This window comes from Acomys minous (genome assembly GCF_964271855.1).
Source record: "Acomys minous genome assembly, chromosome: 10".
In the NCBI taxonomy this organism is placed as follows: domain Eukaryota; kingdom Metazoa; phylum Chordata; class Mammalia; order Rodentia; family Muridae; genus Acomys; species Acomys minous.
In genome coordinates this window covers 53,947,939-53,973,204 of record NC_140491.1, presented here as the reverse complement: position 1 = coordinate 53,973,204, position 25,266 = coordinate 53,947,939, and positions in this window count along the sequence as shown.

Genomic DNA, 25,266 nt, shown 5'->3' with positions numbered 1-25,266 from the left:
AAAGCACCACATTACTTTCCAAAGTGGTTGTACAGGTGTGAATTCCCACCAGTGATGGAGGAGCGTTCCCCTTTCTCCACATCCTTGTCATCATGTGCTGTCACTTGCATTTTTGATCTTAGCCATTCTGACAGGTGTAAGATGGAATCTCAGAGTCATTTTGATTTGTGTTTCCCTGATGTCTAAAGACACTGAACATCTCTTTAAGTGCTTCTCGGACAGTTGAGACTCCTCTGTTGAGAATTCTTGATTTAGCTCTGTACTCTATTTTTAACTGGGTTATTTTGCTTGTTGGTCTTTAATGGTTTGAGTTCTTTATATATTTCAGATATTAGCCCTCTGTTGGATAGAGGGTTGGTGAAGATTTTTCCCAGTCTGTAGGCTGTCCCTTCATTCTACTGACAGTGTCCTTGGCCTTACAGAGCTGTTCAGTTTCATAAGGTCCCGTTTATTAATTGTCAACCTTAGAACCTGAGCTGTTGATGTTCTGTTCAGTAAGTTGTCTCCTGTGCCAATGAATTCAAGGCTCTTCTCCACTTTCTCTTCTAATAGATTTAGTGTATCTGGTTTTATATTGAGGTCTTTGATCTACTTGGACTTGAGTTGTGAGCAGGGTGATAAATATGGATCTACTTGCATTTTTCTACATGTAGACAACCAGTTAGACCACATTGCTCCTTTTTAACCTGGGCAAGCTCTGCCTCAATTCTGAGGCCACAGATCTGGGGATTTAACTCAAGCCCCAATTTCTAATAGTCTTTTTTCCTTCCCTGCCACCATCTTTGGTGGCAGGAGACACATGTTCTAAAAGTGTCTTGTGATGAGCAACAAACTAATTTGTAGCCATTATTGGATACTGCCTCACAAATTGTCTTATTTTTTTTATTATTAAAATATCAATGTAGAGAAATAAAGGCAGATAACAGAGACCCCAGGACTGGGAATTAAAAGTTGGCCACTAGTGGCTTAGGATATCGTTTCTGTGGGTAAAAACAGTGGTTGTGGAAGCCTGAGGGCCGGACTTTGGGTCCGCAGCCCCCATCAGAATGCAGACAAGGTTATATGTCCCTCTAACCCTAACCCTGGAGCAGAAAGACAAGATGATCTCTGGAGCTCGCTGCCCACCAGCCTAGTCAAGGAAACAGGCAACAGCTTCCAGAGCAGTGAGGCTACACCTCAGGGGAATAAGACAGAGCTCAGTAAAAGAATACACCTGACACGCTCCTGTAGCTTCCATGCTGATACACAGGTAACACATACACAGGCACACACACACACACACACACACACACACACACACACACACAAACGTAGACACACTTTTTTTTTATTATAAATCACCTGACTATTCAACTGCCTCTTAACATTAGAAGATAAGCTCAATTAAAAAGCTGTGATAATATAGACATTCCTTTGAGGGCCACTGTCGACAACGGGCAGTAGAGATGGACTTGGTGCAGTGTGTTGTTTTGATCTGCATCTCTCGCTGCAGTACTCAATGCTGCAGCACTGGGGAAGAGGCAGCGAACTCAGAGCAGCGCCCTGATCTGTGGAGACTCCACCATAACAGACAGCATCGGCTAAGGAAACTGAAGGGGCACGTTTGCAAAACAAACATAATATTCTCCGATATGGAAGAAACAAACAAACAAAACCCTCTTATTTTGCTAGACTATTTTCTACCCTAAATATATAGAGCAAGGGTGAGACAAGAGGTCACGCGTGTGTAGCCAGCATGCATAGAAGAATGCCGGGCACAACAGCAGCTGCGCTATCAGAATCTGAGGATCTGTTTGTTTCTCTTAAATTGTTCATTATTGCAAGCTTTATTCTGCTGTCTTAACATCTACTATTTTCCTATTTTAAAACTATGTGTATATATATATATGTGTGTGTATATATACACACACACATATATATGTAATATATATACACACATACACACACACACACACATATTATATATATATAATATATATTGTATGTCTAACTTCAGCTTTCCATTGCTGTGAAAAGACATCATAACCAAGGCAACACCTATAAAGACAGACATTTAATTGGGGCTGGCTTACAGTTCAGAGGTTTAGTTCACTATCATCATGGTGGGAAGCATGGCGGCATGCAGGCAGCATGGTTCTGGAGAAGGAGCTGAGAGTTCTACATCTTGATCCAAAGGCAGCCAGGAGGAGACTGTTCCCCACACTGGGTAGAACTCAAAGCTCCCGCCCTTCCTTTCTCCCACAAGGCCACACCTACTCCAACATGGCCACATCCCCCAATAGTGCCCTTTCCCCATGGGCCAAGCAGTCAGGCACATGAGTCTATGGAGGCCATGCCTATTGAAACCAGGACAATGTGGATGAATGTTTGCCCGAAGGTATGGAGATGAATCATGTTTGTGCCTGGCACCAACAGAGACAGAAGAGGTGTCAGGACTCCTGGAACTGAAGTTACAGATGGTTATGAGCTGCCATTGTATATGCTGGGAACCAAATTGGCATCTTTTGGAAAAGCAGCCAGGACTTTTAGTCCCAGAGCCATCTCTCCAGCACCTTCCATGGAAACAAATCACTATTACTGATCTCCGTTTTCTTAAACTTTGAAGTTCATCTATTCAATATTCGTGCCGCAAGTATCTATTGAGAAATTCTATTCCAGACACTATTATAAGGCATGGAAATAAGCCAGTAGAAGGAAAACAATAGGCAAGGAATGTCATTAACCCTCTTAGCGCTTATAAGCAAAAGGTTTCAGCTAAAAATGAATAAAACACATCTTACATATTATGTTCAACACATTGTACTGAAAAACTCCACAACACAACAAGGCAAGGGAGATGCGGTGCCAGGATGCAGGCTAGTCCTCAGTGATAAGTCAGGTGGCTGAAATGAGGAGCCATCCCCAGGGAGGTTCTGAGGTGGGGACGGGTGAGGAAGGAGGTCAAACACCACTATGAAGAGTCTCTCGCTCTGTAGGTAACAACAGGGCACAGTGTGGGAAGCGTCGATGAGCACGTTCTGGAAACGTAGAAGCTATAACCGGAGACCCTCTCGCATCATTGACACAACCATCCCAGGTGATCACGTGTAGTTTAGATGAATGAAATGGATACTAAATTAGAAGCTGTGGGTTCCGGAGAGCTGCCTGTCCCCTTCCCCCCCCCCCCCCCGTCACTTGTCAGAGCTTCCCTCCTCAGTGATGCTTGCTCTTTCAGTTACCTGACTTAACACTAGGAAAGGCTAGCCTGTACCCCTGCGGCTCTCCGAGTAACACAGGGAACGAAGGTGCAGGCCAGGGTAGTGAGGGGGAAGCGCGTTGTCCACAGATTCCAAAGGTGCTCTGAAGACAGAGCCAGCTATCCCCTAACAGATCCAAGGAGATAATGGTTTGGAGAAAGAAGAAAAACGACATCAGGCTTCTGCTCTTACCATGGAGAAGCGGCAGTTACCATCTGAAGACATTAGGAAAACAGTGAAGAGAGCAAATGTGATAGGGGAGAAATGTGTGGCACCCGAGATGTCTGTTAGACGTGGGTGTAGCAAGCAAGAGAATGTAGACGTCTAGAGTTCCAAAGGAACTGTAGGGATAAAATAATAAATACTGTCAATGAACCCCCTTTTTTGTTACCATTTCTAACTATTTGAAAAACCTACGATGTGTCCATGATTCAGTTTCTTAAGGTTAAGAAAAAAATGGAAAGGCAGACAGGCAAATAGAAACAGAGAGACTGGCCAGCTGGCTGGTTGGTTGGTTGATTGATTGGTTGATTGATTAATTGATTGATTGATTGATTGACTGATTGATTGACTGATTAGCTCTCCTGACACTCAGGGGCTGAGAATGCATGTACCCCTAAGCTACAGCTGCTTTAGACAGAAGACACACTCCTAACAGCTTCCGAGTCAACTCCTAAAATCTCTTCATTTGTTTTCCCGGCTACACAGTCTTTTAATGCTTCCAACTCTGATAGGTCTTCCATTAGAAATGGCTTGTAACATTTTAACTTGAAGTTTATCTACCTCCAGCCTTTCAAATAATTAAATATTTAAATGCTCAGGGAAGCTGGCTCCTGTGAAGTAAGGATTCTTTTGCAATGCAAATTTTTACCCTTAATTTCTCTGCTGGGTAAAATAAGGCTTACAGGGATTGCGGTTGCTTCTGGTGCGTGCAGAATGGAATCCTGCCCACATCGCCCAGGTTGTGGGATGTGAACTGGGCATCAGAAAATACCTCTCAAAGCCAGAAAGAGAGGAGTGGGGGCGGGGTGGGTGGGCGTGAGAATGAACAGGACAATCAGCTACCCCTTTGCAAGCTGATTGCTGGCCTTGTCTTCCATAGCAGCCACACTCTACTTGGAAGCCAAACCAGCCTGGAGCCTTCTGAGAGGATTCACAACCACAGCAATGTCCCAAGTTGGGCAGGTTGGAGCTCACAGGTGACATCCTCTGGGCACTGGCATGTTTGCTTGACTTTCCACCGCTGGTGAGCCTCATCATACCAACTGCCCAGCAAGAAGCAAGAACAGCTCTCAGGCTCAGCGCTGCTCACTGAGCTCCAGCCCTCTGGCCTGCAGTGACCTCCTACCTGTGGGGAACTAGTGTGTTTACATCCTCTAGAAGAAGTGCTAATGTGAGGGGCTCTATTTACATCCACCTTTGCCACCTTTCCCCCGCCGGTTTCTTACACAGTCCTGTCCCATAGCTTTTCTCCCATAAATTATCCCACGGCAGGCAAATATTTCCCTAAGGCGTTATTTACTGTACTTACTCCCAGAAAACAAGAAAGAACTTCTTTGTTCCTGAATTCAGGTTTTCTAAATATAAGTGTCTTCATTTGATCCAGCGTGGACAAAGAAGAGGAAAGGGTGGGCAGCTGTGGCGTCGGGATTCCACAGAGCTTCCCCCCTTGCTGTCTTCATTTGCATTAAGTTGGTCATGACCTTCCAGGTGTCTTTAGGCTTGAAGTGTGTGCTGGACCATTTGGAGCTGAGCCTGCTGGTCCACGTGGCCCTCCTGACACCAAGAGGCAGCTTTTTAAAAGAACAGAGGCACCTTGTCAGGGCTCGGGGGTCACTAATAGCCTGCCTTGGGCCCTCCAATGGGTCATGTTCAGCTTCCTCGGCCAACACAAAGGGAAAGGCGGGAGAGGCTGGGGAGGTGGGGGATAATTATCATTCTGGTTTTTTTTTTCCTGAGGCCCGGAGTTATGCTCCGTGTCACTGTGTTAATGTGCCTGCAACCAGGGAGACACACAAAGCTCCTCTCAGCCCTGTTTATTAGCAGGATCCATTTGCAAACGGCCCTTCTTTTGTGCCACAATATGAATGTGCTTTGATGGCAAATAATTACAGCAGTCCTTTTGACACGAAGATCCACAGGCTGCCCTAGTTAAGCCAGTAATTAGCCTGTCCTCCTTTTTTTTTTCATTATTATTATTGAGAAACTACGAATTATCCTCATATGTGCACCGGCCACTGCCTTTTCTCCTCTGTTTCTCGGCTCTTTTCGGATCCCTCTCTTCCTGCTTGCTCGCTCTCTCGCTCCTTTCTCTTTCGCTCAGCTCCCTCAGCACTTTGGCTGCGATGCGGAATGCAGCTGCACAAAGGCGAGATAAAGCTGGACCATCAAGATGATGAACAATCTGGATGAAGAGCCTTCGAGATGAACACAAAGGCTGGAGAAGCGCGCTTGGTGTAGGCCTGGATAGCTGAAGAATGCCGCGGCCCCACGATGAATGGCCCTCGTTTGTGAATATACAGATTTTTCCACGACGAATAAAAACCGAGTGGAGGTCACAATAAATAAACTTCTCCCTCCCCCTGCCCCCCCACCCGCTTCTTCTTAAATAATAATTCAGGTCCCAGCACCAAACAGCTGTAAATTGAAGGTTGTGCTTAGGTTTTCCCAACTCTCAAAGGAGATAATTAAGCTAAGATCACATTGTTTGATATATTAGTGTAATGATGAACTACTATATTCCGCTTGTTTCAAGTTATTTTAGTTGTTCCTTCCCATTATCTGCCTTTTTAATTACATTTCAAATACATTCTAAATGGAGGAGCAGCAGTTCCAAAACAGAGTTTGCCCTGTGTTTGGATCCTTTTGAAATGTATTCATATAACATTTAATTAAAGCAGCAACAACCCCTTAGAAATGTGCGGAGGTAGAAATATCTATATTATCTGACTAGCTCTGACATGATCTTGCCAAAAGGCTGACTCCTTTTCCTTGTTGGTGCAAGATAATTAGACGACCATTAGCCCCAGAAGCACCACTGTCAGGCTTTTCTTGGTGTGATAAAGTCAGGATTTGGGAAGATTTTCATAATTTTGTTTAAGATCACTGGGAAGGCGAAGATCAGTTCTGAAGGCCGCTCAGCTCAGGGAATTGCTAAAAAGCCATACTCCACACTTTACAGAGGAATTCTGCCCAAGGGAGGAGCTGCAAACAGTGGCCCCTCGTGTCCTGTAAAGCGCATGCCCATTTGTGAAGCCTTGACAATAAAAGGTCCCAAATAGTGGGGTTTTTTTTGTGTGTGTTTTATTAATGTAGGGGAGATTGCCATTTTCTTCCAATACTTTTTGAGCTAAAATACATTAGAAAAATCAGAATGTTTGTTTTTTCAAAGCAGAGAAACAGTGTATTTCTAGACGTGCTTTCTATATTGTGGGTTGTGGGGGGGGGGGCAGGGGGCAGGAGACCATAAGATGTTCTTGGTCTCAAAAATAATCATTAAGCTCTGAATGCTTCACTCGTTCAGTTGTTCAGTTGGTTGTTTGCCTACCACCACCATAATTAGTCTCAGTCTACAGTAGGCTCTAAGAGAGAAGCGTAAGGCTGACCACGGAGGACCACTGTTGGGGCCAATGGGTGGCTTCAGTGGCTTCCGTGCATCTGTTGATCACCTTGGATATCAGCTTCCTCATCTGTAAACACAAATGAACAAACAAACACAACACAACAATAAGTTGCTGTGCTTATTGATACAACAAATGGGTGGATTTCTAAAACACAGTACTGAACAAAGAGAGCCAAGGACAAAAGGATCTGCAATGCTCTGTAGTCCATATTGAGATTAGGAGGAGACAGTCTTAAAATAAGGTGTCAGAAAAAAGAAAGGCCTTCTGAAAGATGAGTAACTGACTAGAAAGGCGCAGAGAACTCTCCTTATATAGGCATATTGCCTACCTTATTTTGTAAGAACTCATCCAAGTCATAGAATTGAAACTTTACGTTTTAGTGCATGCAAATTATATTTAATAAAAGTTAAAGGTTAAAAGTCCTAGTTGCATTTTTCCACTGCTGTGACAAACACTTAACCAAAGCACCCTAAGCAAAGGAAAGATTTGTTTATTTGTTTATTTGTTTTTTGGAGGTGAGCTCATGGTTCAGGAAGGATGCAGCTCACGAGAGTCAGGAGCACCTGGCTGTGGGAGCATGAGGAAGTTGGTCATGTGACCTCCGCTGTCATCTATCAGGAAGAAAACAGAGGACAGAAATGGGCTGCATTACCTCTAGGTGTGCCCCAGTAACCCACTTTCTCCAGAGAGCCCCCCAGTGTCTAAAGGTTCCACAGCGTTCTCAAACTGTAACCTTAGCCGGCAGTGAGTAGACAAAGCAGGTGCTCATGGGGGACATTGTCCTTTAACCAGCGGCTCTTCCTGTTCCATCGCATCCTATTCAAATCATGTGAGCGCTTAATGACTTTTCTGACATAATAAGAATAATAAACCAGAGCAACTCCCTGTATTTCGACAACTTACATTTCAGTGGGTGAAAAAATGACTGACAAAGACATAGATGAACTATAGTGGGCCTGATAGTGACAAATGTTCCTCAGAATGTTGAAGAAAGAAGGAGGTATAGTTTCCACAGGCTGATCTATCAAGAGCTAGGAAAAAAAGGAACATTTGGCCAGAGGCCTAAATAGAATGAAGAAGCAGGTAGGTGTCTAAAAGAGCCTCTCCACTAATGGCAGTCCAAGATCAAAGGGCTAAGGGAAAAGCTTGTCCCACGTGCACTCTCGGGAAAGGGACTCGACTGAGGAGTGGACAAGGAGTTGAAGGGCAGAGAAGAGCCCAGAGAGTGCACAGTCATACTGGAAGGGACCCTTCCTGCTACCTTATCCAGGCTTAGATTTTAGGTCATTTGCTCTTATTGTATTTCTTGCATAATAACACACACACACACACACACACACACACACATACACATGCACACACACACACACATATGCACACACACACACGTACACACACACACATACACATGCACACACACACATACATATGCACACACACACGTACACACACACACACATATACACATGCACACACACACACACACACATACACATGCATACACACACACACACACACACACACACACACACACACACACACACACATCTATGAAGCTGAAAAGAATATTCCAGGATGATGCAAGACTGGTTGAATCACTGTGACAAACTAGCAAAACTAGGGCACAGTAAAGAGTGACAGATACAATACAAGCAATATTCTCCTTTTCTGCCCTGTGGTAAACACACACCATCAATAAAATCGTATTGATGCAGAAGCAACACCAAAAAAAAAAATCATTCAACATTATTACCCATTTGAAGATATGCAAATTAATTCCACAAGTATTAATTAATTAATTAATTGCCTTTTTTTAACTGGTCAAGTTAAAACAGACAATATAGAAAGCATAGAAACTATGGGGTAACTTGAGCCCTCATTAGTTGTTAGTGAGAGAACACAATGGTAAAATCTCTTTGTAATCTATCTTGACCGTTTCTTACAGAGATGAGCTTGCTCTATGACCCAGCGCCCATGCATCCAGGGGAACTTTGCAGCCACACCTTCCTTCGTGAACACATAAACTGTGCTCAGATATTTAAAGCACTTTTCTCCTACCATCGCTCAACTTCAGAAGCCAGTGGGCAAACACATACACTCTTAAAAGACCTCACTCCTCAGAAACGAAAGGGAGTGGCCCATGTGAAAGAAAAAACAACATAGATAGAAGCGAAAGTACTTTATTATAAAAAAATAAGTCAGACTCAAAAGGCCCAATGCTACATGGTCTCATCCACATGGTATTCTCAAAAGGTAAAATTATCCAGTTAGTAAATAGATTCGTTAGGTTTCTATGAGGCCATAGAAAGGGAAGGAAATTGGTTACCAAGAAAGATGAGAGAACTTTTTGAAGTGATGGGAATAATCTCTGTCTTAATTATTGGAATATTACACATTAAATAACTTTCTTTTGAAAAAAGTACACTTACATGCAAAGGGATAATAATTTATTGTACATGTTATATGAAGTATGGATAAAGTTCCAGAGGAGAGGGGGATTGTAAAGATAACAGCTGTCAAATGGATTTTAGCAGTCTCCATCTTGCCTAGAGAAAGAAGAATTTATCTGTTTCATAGAGCGTCTCCACTATAAGCGGTACCCACATGCTCATTAGGGAGAGGCCTCTACACAACGGAGCGACCGCTCCCCAGGCCTCTGCCTTTCACATGTGGACACCCAGGCTGTGCTCACACCATTCCAGCCCCAACAGTCTCCCATGACGGAGAGGTAGGTGATCCACTGAGCTTGAAAATAAAACCTCGTCCTTCTTGTTCCCTCCATAGTTACCCACTACATCGAAGGCCTAGCACCAACCCACACACTTATTAAGCACCTATGATTTACAATGCACTTGAACAGACACATGAAGATGTTTTCCACTCTTAAAAGCCCAGATTTCAATTAGGCGAAGGAAATATGTATATGAAAAGATAAACCAAAATGTAGGGCAAGATACAAAAGGTGTCACTTAATTGGTACAAGCAATTACTGTCATTCAAAACACAAGTGTTCCGTCTTAGAAAATAATTCTTCTTATTATCATTCATTGAAAGCCTATTATCTGCCATATCCTTTGCAAGCATCACCCCATTTAATCTTCAAAACAGCTCGAAGATTTGAGTTGCTCTCTCCTCACAAATGGGCGAATAGAACTCTTTAGGGATGAGCTATTTATTTGTCATCGCTCAGCTGCTAATCCAAGATGTGAACTTGGATGGATCTACCTGGTTGCAAAGCTCATTGGGTTTTGTTTGGTTGGGTTCTCTCTCTCTCTCTCTCTCTCTCTCTCTCTCTCTCTCTCTCTCTCTCTCTCTCTCTCTCTCCCTCCCTCCTCCCTCCCTCCCTCCCACCCCTCCCTCCCTCCCTCCCCCTGCTGAGTTGATTAATGAACAGTTTCAAAAGTGGTAAAGAGTATGGTTAGGTTTTACATGGCTTGAGACAATTTACAGGGCTTGAGACAATTGAACTCTCAGAGCAACTATGACTGAAAACAACACAGATGGGATGCTTAGTTTTCCAAACTGTATTACAAACCCAGCAGATACTAGCTACCAAATAGTTTATAAGAAGTTTGGTGTATAAAGATATGGTTTTTTTTTTTTTTCATTTATGGTCTCAAAAACATCAAATCAAAGCCTTTCCCAAGTAGTGACCTCTCCTGTTGAAATGGTTTGCCCATCTTGGGAATTTTCTGTAAGTGGAATTCAGGTTGGCTTAGGTGAGTTTTTCTCTTCTGTAAGTTACTTCAACACCTGTCAAATTATGGCGAAATGCGGTAAGACTCTCCACAAACCGCAAATAACAACACCTGTATACTCTTTTATCACAGAGGTATAGTGTCAGGCTCAAACATTTGAAATAAAAATGATTAAGTGCAAATATAAATCTTTTAATGACTCACACCTCCTGCTTCACCCAAGGGAACCGCCTTCTTTCACATATCTCTTTCCACCCTCTTTGTAACCTTCTGATGCTCAGGCAGTTATGAGGTAGGTAGGAAAAAACTGAATGAAGCATATACTGTAAACAAGTAAAATGAGTTTTAAAAACTATATCAGACATAAAACTTCAGTTAGTCAATTAAGCCAACGTTTCCTAAGGATATTCAAGAAGGCAGACAGCAAGTCTTTTCAACTTTGCAGATAGAACCATTGTGTGGTAGCATAAAAGTAGACAAGCGGTGCACGGCATAGATGTGCTCAGCTAAGGCTCTGTTTGTTAAAGTAGGGGTTGCCTTATCTGCCTCCCATAGATCTTGGTGTTGACCTTTAAGTCAGACCTCGGAAAGGTAGGAGTCACAGCTCATCTAAGGATTCTGCCAACTGTTTTAGCTCACAGGCTCCTGTCCTGCAGTCCTACCTACCGTGCCCTCCATCCCCTGGGTGCTGTCGGTCACTTGACGACCACTTAAACTGCCCATGGATTTCCATTAGCAGCTATGGAAAAGGGAAGCGGGTTTATTAACTCTTTTTCTTCACTCGATATCCTCATTTGCAGCAGAGTGCATACTAGGGAACAGAGTGAGATCAATACTCAGGCTGTGTGAGGAGGCACAGGATGCTTGCTACCCTGTTCCCTCTCTCCCCTCACTTCAACAATGGTCACTTGTTTATCTCCCTTTCCTCCCCCTGGGCTTTCACTTTTATTCACCCGGACCAAAACAGAGCCTGTTCACTGGTCCCATGTGCAATACCAGGGTCGGCTGATCACGGCTAAATTGAAATACAAATACTTTCCAAACACAGGAAAGTATCAAGAAAGAGCTTTAGTGTCCAGAGCAGGTTCTCTGCTCCCCTATTCAGAGCCCACTCATCAAAGGCATTGCCAACCAGAAACTTTATTTCAAATTCTCGTTTGGATCTAAGTTGCTTGGCACTTAACCTCTCTGCAAAGCAGTGGTATGATTAGTCAAGCTATTAACATTTCTTTATCTGAGTACTATGGGTAGCAGACAATCCAGAACTCTGTCTTAGAGCAGAGCACATGATGGGGACAGTGTTACACATTGATGTGCCCGCTGAAGAGCATCACACCAATTGAACAAGCATTAACCCCACTGAACAGATGAGTCTTGCCATTTAATCAAGCTCCCTTTCAACAGTTCACGGGACCTAAAAAGGACCATCAAGTAGTGACTCCTAAATTCTCACTAGTGTCCACAGTATGGAACAGCATAGGAGATCTAAGCTTCCTGATCGACTTTCAATATCCTATTTGCATAGCAAGAGGATTCTTTTATTAGATCAGAATATATAAAATAAAACTTGACACCTACTCTATAAGCCAGGGTAGCTGAAGTTCCTGGTCACAAAGCTATGTGTCCCTGACTCCTCACCTGGCTATTGCAATTTTCCATGCCACGGGAGCAAAACTTTGTTCTGATCAACACAATGTCCCTACTTTTTAGCACAAAATCCTGGGAAAAAAATCCAACAGCTGTGAGGCCAGAGCCATGTTCTGGGTGTGATGAAAACTCCATTTGCTCCACTATCTGGTTCAGACCCCGCTCCCTACCCACACAAGATGCAGGGGATATAATCTTATCTACAACTCTTCCTAGCATCCTTGCTTTTGGGTACCCAGAAAGGATGAAAAAGAACAACCCTGCATACTGGCCCTGAGTAATGGGCCTTCTAAAACCCCGAGTATTAGACAAATACATCAGCTATGAGATATAATACCAAGGACTGGCTCCATAGTATCGGCATTTTTTAACTTTCATTCGAAAGTGACTGCATGATAAGGAGATACAATTCATATTTTGAATTCAGGGTGGGAAGATCTTTTCTAATAAAACTGTTTTGCTTTGAAGCTATACATCACTTCCTCCCAAAATGCAAAGCAAAGGCCATATCTTCCCTCCCCTCTCTCTTCAAAACATCTATAACGATAGATTCCCATTGTGATTTTTTTGTTTTGTTTTGTTGTTTTGGTTTTTTTTGGGTTTTGTTTCTTTTTCATTCCATGAATGGATTTTTCAAGCCAAACTTTGGTTGCTGCTTGTTGATGACACCGTGAGCTTTCAAGGAATCTTTCTGCACACGGAGAGCAGCTTTGCAGATCCAGTGGGATGGGAAAGCAAGTTGTTTGGGTGAATAATGAGAGCAGAGCCAGAGTGTCCCATGGTGGCATGCACGAGGTCGGATGAATAGGACAGCACTCAGCGTGTTCAAAAGGCAGGCTCTTTTTCTATTATCCCTGGCCTGTTGCGCCGGCCTGCTAATGAGTGGACACGCATTACCATTCATTAGCATTTTTATGGGACTTTATATTTGCAGTGCACATTACAGATTGTATTTGTTAACCTCACCGCATTCCTTGTGAGATCATCACCATTGATTCGCTCTTACAGTAGAGCAGCCCATCTTCGCGGGACTGCAAGTGTATGTGCACCATTAAAAGAGAAAAATTCAGAGTCTCGGATCTGGTTCTAACAAAGACATCAGATGGGACTTAGGTAGGAAACGTGTCCCTGCTGCTGTGTGACAACTCCAGATCCACACAGCTTCAAACTTTTGCACGCTCGTCCAAACTCTGCTTGGGTCCATGACTTGATGATAGGACTCGTGTTTGTTTATTAATCTGCAAAGGTACTTTTCCTATATGGTACGCGTCCTTTTATGTTTTGACATACAGCCAATCTTTCTTCCAGAAATGGTGGATTTGGTTATGTCTATTTTCCATCATCTTGCAAAATGCTACCCACTATGAGACCATGGCAAGGCCACATGCCCAGCAGTCATTCTAGGCTGCGGATCCTTTTCCTCCCTTGGCCTCTCAAAACACTCTCTTGCACACTTGGTAACCACTCGTGTTGTGTAAGGTTTCTCCCACTACATACATGTACTGACAATATGGGAATTGCCCTTGGGTACTTAGCCTGTTTTTAAGCCTGTCATTTTGATTGAAAGCCAAGGTCCACCAGAGAAAGCACAGTGGTAGATTCAGGAGTTAAGTCGCTTAGCTAAAGCCACAGAGCATAGCTTCAGCTGCTTCCGTTAGCCCAAGTCACTCACCTGGTGGAAATCTGCTTCTACAACACTGGCAGAATAATTCTGATACAGGTGCTCATAGATGCCAAAAAAAAAAAAAAAGTCATAAATGCACTTGGTAATATCAAGAGTCACGTGATTTAGATGTGCCCAGCAACTGCTAAAAGAAGCATTGGTGACCTGATGAAGGTGACACTTGTCTCATTTCGCCACCGCAAACTGACTGGTTTTCCTATGTGAATCATATTTGTCTTGGACAGAGACTTCCTGAATATGAAAATAAATTGTTTTTCAACACTCTCACATGCAGTCGTCCCTTCTTTTTCAAGTTCCACTTTGCATAATTGTGTTCTCATAGGTGTATTCCAAAGGTGTTCGGTAAAAATTTTTCAATCAGCAACTAGTTCATAACTTGAAATTGTGTACTGTTCTGAGGAGCAAAGCTACCCCTGCTACGTACTATGTGGTGCCCAAAATGTGGATCATCTAATTGCTTAAACTATCCACACCGCACGTGCTGCCCACACCCACAGTCACGTGTTAGCATCTCAACTACTGACCTGACTGCTGTGCCATGATAGCTTGTTTCTAAGTAATCGTCATTTGATTCAATAATGGTCCAACTCATGCTTGCCGTACCCAGTTTTCATTGTTTAATCTTACTAGGAATCACTCCTGTCAAAAGTACTCTTCCTAATTTATAAGTCAAACTTTATCACAGGTTTGTATAACCTGGGAAATCTGTAATATGGATAGGGCCTGGTCTCATCTATTGGTTTAGGTAACCACTAGCGGCCTCAGAATGCATTTCCCTCAGAGGGACTCCTGTATTAATTTTAGAATGCTCCGCAGGTTTTTCCTTCACATGCTAGCCTCTTGCTAAGGATTTTTCTTACTTTATTTCTTCTAACCTTCGAATTCTGTGTATCCTTATTTTATTATGGAGAAACATGGGGTTCAGGTTGAACCAGCCCCTTAATCATAGAGTTCAGATATGAAAGAAAATCTTCCATGGCTTTTACTCTTCTAATTGAGAGAATTGTGCAGGTTATACATGGCTACTGAGTTATCTTATTCTATATGGTGAGCCACTGCTTAGACACATGAGCATACACTTACCCAATTAAATCAGTCAAGGGCAATATAGAACGACAGAACACAAGCACACCCCAGGAAGCATCTGAGACTTCCAGCACAAAACAAAAACAAAAACAAACATGCACTAGGTATGTCCTGAGGCCCAGAGGATAGGAGGAGTCTTAAGAAAGACCTTAGCCATTGCATGTTTAACTGCCATGAAACTCCTTTCTTACGAAATCATGCCACTGTTTTCTACTTTTAATTATCTTTATAAGTTTTGTATGAAAGGAGATCACATCTAGTACGTCCATGAGAGTATCCCCCAAATGTACTGTTTTACATTTCTTCGTTCACTGGGATAAATGTGTGTGTGTGTGTGTGTGTGTGTGTGTGTGTTTGTGTGCTTAACATAGGAAGACAAATCCTGTGTCATCATCTGACTCCTTGGACTCCTCGGACACTCCTCTTTCTTCTCTCAGAGGCAGCAGAAACAGCCCCAGCCCCACCAGCAGGCATACCGGTGAGCTTGCAATGACACACGCTCAACGTTTTTTTCCGTTCAACTCATTGATGACTTTATTGAGCGACCATCTCTATGCCTCTCTCGATACCCACGCTGTCTACTGTCTTCTTGATGTCTTTGATGCTAGGAAAGAAGTTGCCCCTGAGGGCGGCCAGCAGGTACGAGGCGATGGAACACATTTCGGCAGCAGCGGACAAGCCTCACGCATGTGTGGTCTTGTCAAAAGTTCCAAAGTATGTTCTAAAGTATGGGCTCTCACTGGGCTCAGTGAGAGCCCAGAAGAGTTACTCTCCATGGTAAAAGAGATGGCTGGAGCGAGTTTTGTTGCTGCTGCTTTATTCTGCTCTAGATAAAGTACATACTCATATAGTTTATGAACCATCAGTATCAGCATAGGGAAGAACAACGTTTTCATGCCCTGCAACTAACTTCTTCAATACAATGCTCATATGCCCCTGCACCCTAACCATGGTAGAGGACTTGCCCAGTTATTCCTCGTAGAAAAAGATGCTGCCAATGGATCCCACCCAGCATAGCTGGCCTTAAACACAGATATCCACACCCCTCTTCCTGCCATCTCATACTCTGCCTACTTCCTCCACTTAGCCTGGTTCTGTCCAGGTGATGCAGGAGAGCTGCCAGCAGCCCCTCTCACTGTTCACCTCCGGCAAGCCCAGAGGAAGGAGCAAGCCTTCCCTGAAGATCTGCACAGCCATAGGAGGATTGTGTGAGGTGCCCAACTATCAGCCAATCAGCAGGGCCAAAGCAGTGCAGAGCTTTGATTGGCTAAGGCCCTATCTCAAACTCAGCCATTACTGTTCAGTGAACACAGCTGTATCAAGCACAAGGAATGGAGTTCTCTACATGAAGAAGAGTTTTGTTGCCAGCCGTAAATGGAAATAAATGAGTAACCACAGTAAAAGCTACCAGCTGTGGACTACTCCGTGGTAGAGCACTCGCCTGCTTTCGGTCCCCAGCACCTTCCCTCCCTGTCGCCTGGATCCACCCTACTCTTCAGGTGACTTTACCAGGGACCTGCATCAGCCTTTCCTGATCTGCCTCAAACCACACAGCGCCATGATAACTAGGTGTGGCTTTTCTAATAAAATGATAAAGGAGGACAGAAAATTTTTCTTCCCTATCTCTCGTCTGAGGCAGCTCTCCCTCCCTCCCTCCCTGCCCCCTCCCTCCTTCCCTGCCTGCCTCCCCCCTTTCTCTCTCTCTCTCTCTCTCTCTCTCTCTCTCTCTCTCTCTCTCTCTCTCGTTTAATCCCAGCACAGGCTCAGGCAACACAGTGAGGGCTAAAATGGGAGCCAGAGCCATCTTTCCTCACAGGACCGACCGCATGCCTGGCCCCTTTGCTGCGGACCACCTACCTGAGTCCACTTCACCGTCCTGCACACAGTAGAAGCATAAACTGAACTGGTAAGCAAGAGCCTATTCTTGTCTAACAGAAGCAGAAAGGGGACCTTGCTCCCCCCCACCCGAAAGCTATTCAGAAGGTTAACAGAAACTTGCCGATAGATTCGATTAAGTATCAGAGTGCTTTTTTGCCCCTGCCGCTAAAAGCAGAGAAACCGCCCTATGTAGGGAGAAAGATGGAGGGAGAAAGATAGAAAGAAAGATGGAGGGAGGCAGGGATGAGGAGGAGAGAGCGAGAAAGTGTGTGGAGGTAGGGGGGATGGAGGGAGGGACCAAGCCCTCCGTTGAGTTGAGAGCTCAGCTGCAGTTCATCCTCAGCTCCAGCACTCGGTTTCCACGGGCCCCTTGACCTTGTCCTCGGAAAGCCAGTCACGTGGAGCTCAAGCTATCACACATCACCTGCCTGGGTCCCTGCTTCTGCCTTTTGTCTGAGTTTCTATTACACAAATGCCACCGATTCTGTCCTCGCAAGATTGAATTGAAGATTGGGCTGCCCAGAAATCCAAGAGTCGAGCCTGGCCTCCCTGGCCTCCAGTGGGGGGACCCGAAGCGGGACTCCAGCACACACCCTCACTGGGAGTGGTCTCCACCAGCAGATCTGGAGGAGATTTTTCGCTGATGCACAGTCTCAATCTCTGCTGGCCTTCTCAATGAAAGGAGGAGTTATAAACCAGAGAGATTGACTGCAGGGCCTCTCTGGCGTGAGCTCACGAAGTGGGAGCACTTCACTTCTTTTTAATAAGGTTAAAAATAGTTCCAAGTGAAGCGTTGGAATGGAGACTTGACAGAGCAATGTGGTGCATCTGTGACTTGGGCCTGGTCGATGTTTTATAGCCCTGCCTATTAAAAAAGCCAGGCGATCCCTGTTCCCGCTCTGACTTGAGAGCTCTCTAACAACAGTGCCTGTGGATGAAGGAAGGTTCCTGATGCCAGAACCAGTGGCCAGCCCGCTTACTGCTACTTGCAATTAAGAAGGCCAGGACAACTACCTGTTGACTGGTTTCCCATTAAGGACAGTCCGAGGATACAGAAGAGTCTGGGCAAACTGGAGAGCTCAGCCTAACTTAGGATCCCTTTTGAGAAGGCTGAGGGAACCCCATTAAAGGGGCAAGTCTATACAGACAGAAAGAGAAAAGCCCATTTAAACTCATAAAACCTCAGAGCAAGTGGAGAAACTGAGGCAGAGATCACGCCCCCCTCCTCAGCCTCCTGGCCATGTGAGTATCACAATCAGTCTGCCCACTGCGTGTTTGTAAGCAGGAAGCCATGGTGAAGCGTCATGCATCCTGCTGCAGCCTGAACAGGGATGTGATTATAAAGCCTCAGATCAAAAGATGGCAAGGACCCTGGCCCAGTGCCAGGCAAAGTCATGGCTCCTGATAGAACTACTAAATCAGGTCCGATCTGGATCTGAGAATAATAAAGCAATTAACCACGACGTGACAGGAGCTGGATTTCACAGTAAAGGCTGTGCTAAGCAGCCAGTTAGCATCAGGAGAACAAGACCCCTTTCTTCAACCACCTGCGGTCACCACCACCCCCATACACCAGCACTCCCTCCCCCCTTGCAACCGGTTGAAAGGGAAAAATTAAGCCCAGATCTCCACTAACAGGCAGACAGGGAGGGGGACAAGGGACAGACCCGTCATTCAGAGGCCTCCAGAGGACACTTTGACTTGGCTCAGGAAAGAATAAAAGAGCTTACCAACTACTCAGAACTTTTCAAAGCCAGGCGCTGACTACTTAGTTAATTGGCAGAATGAAAAGAAAGGAGGCCATGAGAAGTGGTGGTGTTATCAAAAATGAAGGAGAAAAAGACCCAGAGGGCAATGCCAGCCTCCGTTGCTAAAGGCAACTCTAACGTGGAGTTTTGGAAATCATGCCTAAGCTCACCAAGTCTGTGTTGTTATAATCTCCAAGACCTCCTGACATTCTTGATTTACCCCTAAACACACACACACACACACACACACACACACACACACACACACACACACACACACACACAGAGAGATTTGACTGACTGACCAACTGGCTGGCTAATACTCATATTTTAAGGAGACTCTGTTTTTCTCCCTTGGTGGCAGAGCATAGGGACCCTCAGTTATCTACTGACGTGTTCGTCCTTGCCAGCCACCAAGATAGACTGGGAGGGAATTTGAGAATTGTGTGACATTTTGAAATCCGTCTGTCAATTAGGCTTTTGTTTGTTTGCTTGTTTGTTGTCTTTCCTTCTGAGAAGGATCCAAAAGGAGAGAGTTCTAAACGCATCTAATGAACTCCTGGTATGTACACTAATGTAATGACATGACGGGACCGATTGGTTTTACCCAACCGCTGTCATGTCGTGAGAAGGCCTGTGAATGTTCACTGTTCGCGTTTCCTCTGCCAACTTATTGAAAGGTAGAATTAGCCCACATGGAAGGAAAAAGAAAAAGAAAGAAGCCCCTTTCTACTATTTCTTTCTAGAAAACTCCATGTGCAAATCTACTCGAAAAGGTTAAAGAAACAAGACAGATTGGTTAGGCTGTGTGATAGCTCTGGAGAATCAGAGTCACATCTGAACAGGAAGTGAGCCTGAGCTCACTGGAGAACTTGTGCAGTGACACAGTCTTTGCTCACCCCGCATTTAGTATAGCTCTCTCAGCAATATGCAGGAGTCAAGTCTCCCCTCAAATTAAGAGAGCGGATGTTTCCTGTTCTAGAAAAACAAACTGTAAGGGCGGTGGACAGGCAGCTACCCAAAATATATTTATTGGTTATGTTCAATGACAGAGGCCTCACATTACTGCTGACTAGCTGCCACCCAAGAAGAGAGTCAAGCTGGCACACTTCACAGACTACATCCAGAACACTCGTGAGCACATGCGTACTTCACATACATCCACAGTTAACCTGCTATTTTCATGGCTACATCTCAGTCCATTGAGGGTAGCCGTGACGGAAATACAGGCAGGCCCCTGGCTTGTGAAGGCTTACCAGGCACCTCCACAGCAGCCATTTGAGCTCCCCTCTTCTAAGGGCCATTTGGCTCAACCAATGAGAGCAGGATAAACATGGCTGGCATCTTGATGACCTTCCGAGCATGAGCAGATGGCCCTTTTATGATCGCAGATTAGCAGTACATGGCTGTTTCTTAACGGCCAGTGGCAGGTGCCCGTGGCCGCTTACACATCTCTCTGTGGTTGTTTCTTTGCCTTCCTAGGGTGAGCTGACTCTCCAGGTACCTGCTTTCCAAGTGCTGCCCTTTGTGTAGCTGCTGCCTGTGACACAGCTCAGGCCCCATAGCAGAGTTAAGTACTTCACTGACTTAGTCTCTTCTTCCTTTCCTCCCTGTTTCTTCTCTCTCCATCCTACTCTTAACATCCTCCTCTGGTCCCTGTGCCTTACAGTTGTTGGATTCTCTAAGCCAGGTAGCAAAAGAAATTCTGGAATGTACCAGACATTTCTGCAAGAGGATGTCTGGTACTATCAATATAAATGACAAAAAAAAAAAAAAAAAAAAAAAAAAAAACAACAACAAAAAAAAAACCCACACAGCCATAGCCTCATCTAAAGGTAATTAAATGAGTCAGGCCAAGCCCACAGGCCAATGAAATCTTTCCTTTCTGTCATTTACAGCATCCAGTCCATGTCACCTAGTAGACCACATTTTACCATCATGCCCTTCATCTTCAGGAGTATTTTCTTCTGTGTATCCACTCTCACAGCCAAGCTCTTTCATCCCCAGAAAGAAAACCAGCTATGTGGAGCCAGTGCCCAGGTTGTGGAAATAATTTTCCACCCATGTTGGGCAAATATCCCCTCCGCATAGTTTATTTCATTGCTGGAACAACTCAGGAGGGCACTAGGAGGCAGAGTAATTGCCAAATTGCTCTGTCTGTATTCATCTTCCTGGGTGGGGAAAGGGAACTCCCACAATTAACCTCAGATGCTGACAGGCTCCAGGCCCCTGGGGCTGCCATCCTCAGAGAAGCCAAGGAAGCTAGCCACGGATTTGAAGTAAGACATGTCTGGGTGTTCAGGTGGTTCTTTTCCCAAGCCAGGTATGTGGTCCCCTACAAAGCCTGCACCGAACTGGCCTGTGTTTGAAATAAAGTTGCTGAGTTCCTAAAGAGCAAGTAGGACATTCATCATTGGGAAAGAGTCCTTTCACTCTAATATGTGTATTATAGCTTCCTTACAAAGTACGGCTCAGGAAATTGTAGGCAACCTACTTAAACAAAATTAGAGACCTCCTAAATGCCAGATTTGTCATAGGAATGAATAGAAATATGGACATTTTAAGAAAAAGAAATTGAATGGGTTGAGGGACTTGGTCTGTGTTTTGGCAGAATTGCTCATTTAAAACAAATTCTCTTTTCAGCTCTGAAAAGCTGTGTTTCTCCAGCGTATATGGCATCTGTGGGGTCTTCATTGCTGTTTGGGGCTGATCATGTCTTGTCAGAGAAGAGGATTAAATGTCTATAAAGACAGTATAAAATAGCTACTTTGCTTTGGCTTCTCTCAGGAAAGGGTGACTAACTGTTGGGGTTGGTCTATACAATACACCTTCTGACAGGAGGGCAGTTGCATGGCATGCCTGAGCTTTGTAGGGTGTCCAGGCTCTTGACTCTTGGTCAGGTCTCCAACCTTAGTCAAGATTTTCACTGAAGCTTTGACATTGCCCCAGACCCTCATGCTGTGGCTCAGAGATGCAAACCTAATAAAAAAAAATGAAACCTAAGGTGTTGAATTTCAGGATCTGTTGGGCAGTCTACCTAGCCCCCACTTCACACATGAGAGAGCCGAAGGAGGGAAGAAAAGCACATGTGGTCCATGGGGAATCCTAGCAGTCGTAGGCAGAGGCTTCCTACAATGCTGCAAGTGAGGTAACAGGGACTTCTTTTTCTCTGGTAAGTGATGCAGAGTAGCCAAGCAAAGGCTTAAAGAATCCTCCAATTCCCAGAGGTCTTGTTTGGAAACAGGATATGGCTGTATTTCCCAAGCTTATCAGTTCTTCAGCAATGAGTCAGAAATGCTTCCTCTCCTAGCTGTGCTGCTATAAGGCGGGGGTGCTAAACTGCTGATGTGTAAATGCCCTCCTCCCTGCCAGAATTACAGCCAGACCTCACCTTGGTGTCATACAGAGCGAAAAAGATAAAATGGAAAATCCATGGCTAATTAGACTGTTATATTAAACTGCCTTAACTTTATTTTATGAGTAACATAAAGGACATAAAGGGAAAACACACAGTGGTGCCAGTGACCCTGAGCAATGACTCCTTGTCATCTCCGTACTTCTTGAACCGGTTGCCTGAAAACTGTGCTTCTCAATACCTGATAATCCCCCTTTGGCCCTTCTAAACTGGACGGATTTAATTTTGTAACAGCCCCTCATCCACATAACGTCCTTATGCTCATCCTTTACAATGAAGGTGGCAAATAAGAAAGGAAATCAATTAACAGTTGGAGTTCAGAGATGCCGATGGAGTTACCTAACTACGTTCTTCCAGAAAGTCCACTGAAGAGTCTAGTCTTCCCAAGATTCTTAGAGGTGAAGGACCAGCAAACACGGTTCAGAGGCCAAATTCAGTCCATGGCCTCTTTCTGTAAACTAAAAATGTTTCTTTTTACAATTTTGAATGGGTTTTGAATATGAAAATTACAACTATTACAATATGAGAGGTATATTAAATCTAAATTTCATGGCTCACAAATGAATTTTTTTTTGGAGCCCAGCCCTATGATTGCACTTTGCCTGTACTGCTCTCACAATCTAGTTGGGTAGCTGCAGGAAAGGCTATATGGCATGTACCCCCAAAGTGTTTGTAAGCTAGCCAAATACAGGCAACACATGGCAAGGGTGACATTAGAAATGGCTTTCTACAGGCACAAACAAAAAAATTGGGCACCACTTGTTCTGATGATAACATGACATCTAGAGTGTGAAGCTGTTGGTTCTGGTAGACCGTAGCAGCTGAGTTAGAACAACAGTATTGTAGAGGTTGTAGCAATCCTCCAAACAGAGAATGCTGGAGGAAAGCAGGTCCCACACCTGACATTCATCATTTTGGATTATAATGTAAATTGTCCCTTGTGCCTTTATTTATTGGGACAGTATGCCCTGACCTCTGCAAGATTCCTCACTCAGCTCTGTTGTTTGTAGAGGTTCCGCGGTGTGAACCTGAGTGGGTCCTGCCTCAGCACTGTTGTTTGCAGAGGTTCCACGGTATAAACCTGAATGGATCCTGGCTCAGCTCTGCTGTTTGCAGAGGTTCCACGGTATAAACCTGAATGGATCCTGGCTCAGCTCTGCTGTTTGCAGAGGTTCCGCGGTGTGAACCCGAGTGGGTCCTGGCTCAGCTCTGTTGGTTGCAGAGGTTCCGCGGTGTGAACCCGAGTGGGTCCTGGCTCAGCTCTGCTGTTTGCAGAGGTTCCGCGGTGTGAACCCGAGTGGGTCCTGGCTCAGCTCTGTTGTTTGCAGAGGTTCCGCGGTGTGAACCCGAGTGGGTCCTGGCTCAGCTCTGTTGTTTGCAGAGGTTCCGCGGTGTGAACCCAAGTGGGTAGGTCCTGTCTCAGCTCTGTTGGTTGCAGAGGTTCCGCGGTGTGAACCTGAGTGGGTCCCTGAAGCTTGTACCACCACATTTGGTCCATGTTGCTGAACAGTGCCCTGGACACCTATGTTCTCCCCCATACATGATAGACATATATTAAACACTGGTCTGAAGTTACTGTCTTCTCTCTCCCTCTTTGCCTCCCTTCTTCCTTTCCTCTTTACCTTTATCTGAGCACAGAGTTGGAACATTCCAATCCCAGGGTCTATGTGTCTTATGACAAATCATAAAACTTCACTATGCTGCTTTCCTCCCTCTAAACTGAAGGCATGAGAGGCCAGCCTGAGAATGAGGTGTGTGTGTGTGTGTGTGTGTGTGTGTGTGTGTGTGTGTGTGTGTGTGTGTGTGTGTGTAAGAGAGAAAGGGAAAGGGGAGAGGGGGTGGAGAAAATTAGAGGTTGATTGATTACTGGGGTGCTACAACTCTGAGAATTTCTGCCTACTCTTTGGCATCTCATGTTCATGTATCCAGGGCAGGTTCTCAGATCTCCAGATGATGTATTTTCAGTGAGGGTACTGGTTGTCAACCACGTTGCAATCCATAACAACAGCCCGGGGCCTGCCTGTATTGTATTGCTAAGCAACGCTTGGCAACGAGTGAGTGGTGTTACTTCTTTTTGATGTTTCACAGTAGCATGGTCAGGGTGTCTGTGTGTGTAGCCTCACAGCTTTGTCTGCTGTATTTGGGGTGCTGGCATGGCTTAAATCCATCCCAAAGAGGATGTTCATTGAACTGTTTGAGGGGAAATGATTGACACTGGGCACAAGGGCTTTTATGTAGGACTTTGGCAGGTCAATATTGGATTGTTTCCCAAAATATGCTATCCAAACCTAACCAATGCACTACTGAGCACTGTGCCAGGCTGCTCTAGAGGCCCATTGGATGTTCAGAGCCATTCACTGGTAGCTGCTGGCTTGTCCTGTTCATCCCTTTGTAGGGCTCCAGGGCATTGATTAAAAACAGTGCTTTTGTACTTGTCAAAATTAGGAAACCATGGCATTCTTTTTTTTTTTTTTCATTACAAAAATAGCTTATGTCAGATTTCTTCTTGAATATTGGTATGAATTCCACCTCTATAAGCTATGACTTTTTAAAACCCAGAAGTCACCCCAGCAAGCATCAAATAAACCCAGAAGTAATTTAATGCATAGACTGTGTTAATGCAAGCACAATCATTCGAGTATTATAAGCCAGGCCTGCAGTTCTTGGCGCGCTTTGTAGACTAACTCAATGATGGTTTGGTGTGTGATAGGATTTTTGATATGCCTTAATGATATCAGGAAAGGAATGGTCTCTCCATGTGGCTTGAAGACAGAATAGTCAATCTGTACTGTGACCAGCTAACCCAAATCCCAGGGCTTCTCTCAGCCTTGGTTTCTTTTCGAATGTGCTGGGGGTTCTAGCATCTGCCCGCTGCAGGAATCCTACAGGGATCAGAAGGAATAGCACCAGGGAGTGCATCTCATGGAACAGTATGAGGAGTTAGCAGATGTTGCTACCATCATCCTATTGCCAAGAAAACATTCCTGATTAATATGACTATCCTCATGTCTCTGTTACCAACCCAAGCTCGCTATGACGAGCCAGCAGAAGTGTACAAACGCTCCCTCTACCCCTGCAGCCTGCGAATAAAAGCTGATGGGTGCTTCTGACACTGAAACACTGGAGTTCTGCCCTCCGGGTAAATGTTGAGTTTGTAATTGTTTTGAACAAAGTGGCATTCCTAAAACTCAAATGAGTGTTGACTCAGTGGATAAGAAAGCTATGTCAACCCTAGTGACCTAGGTTAATCT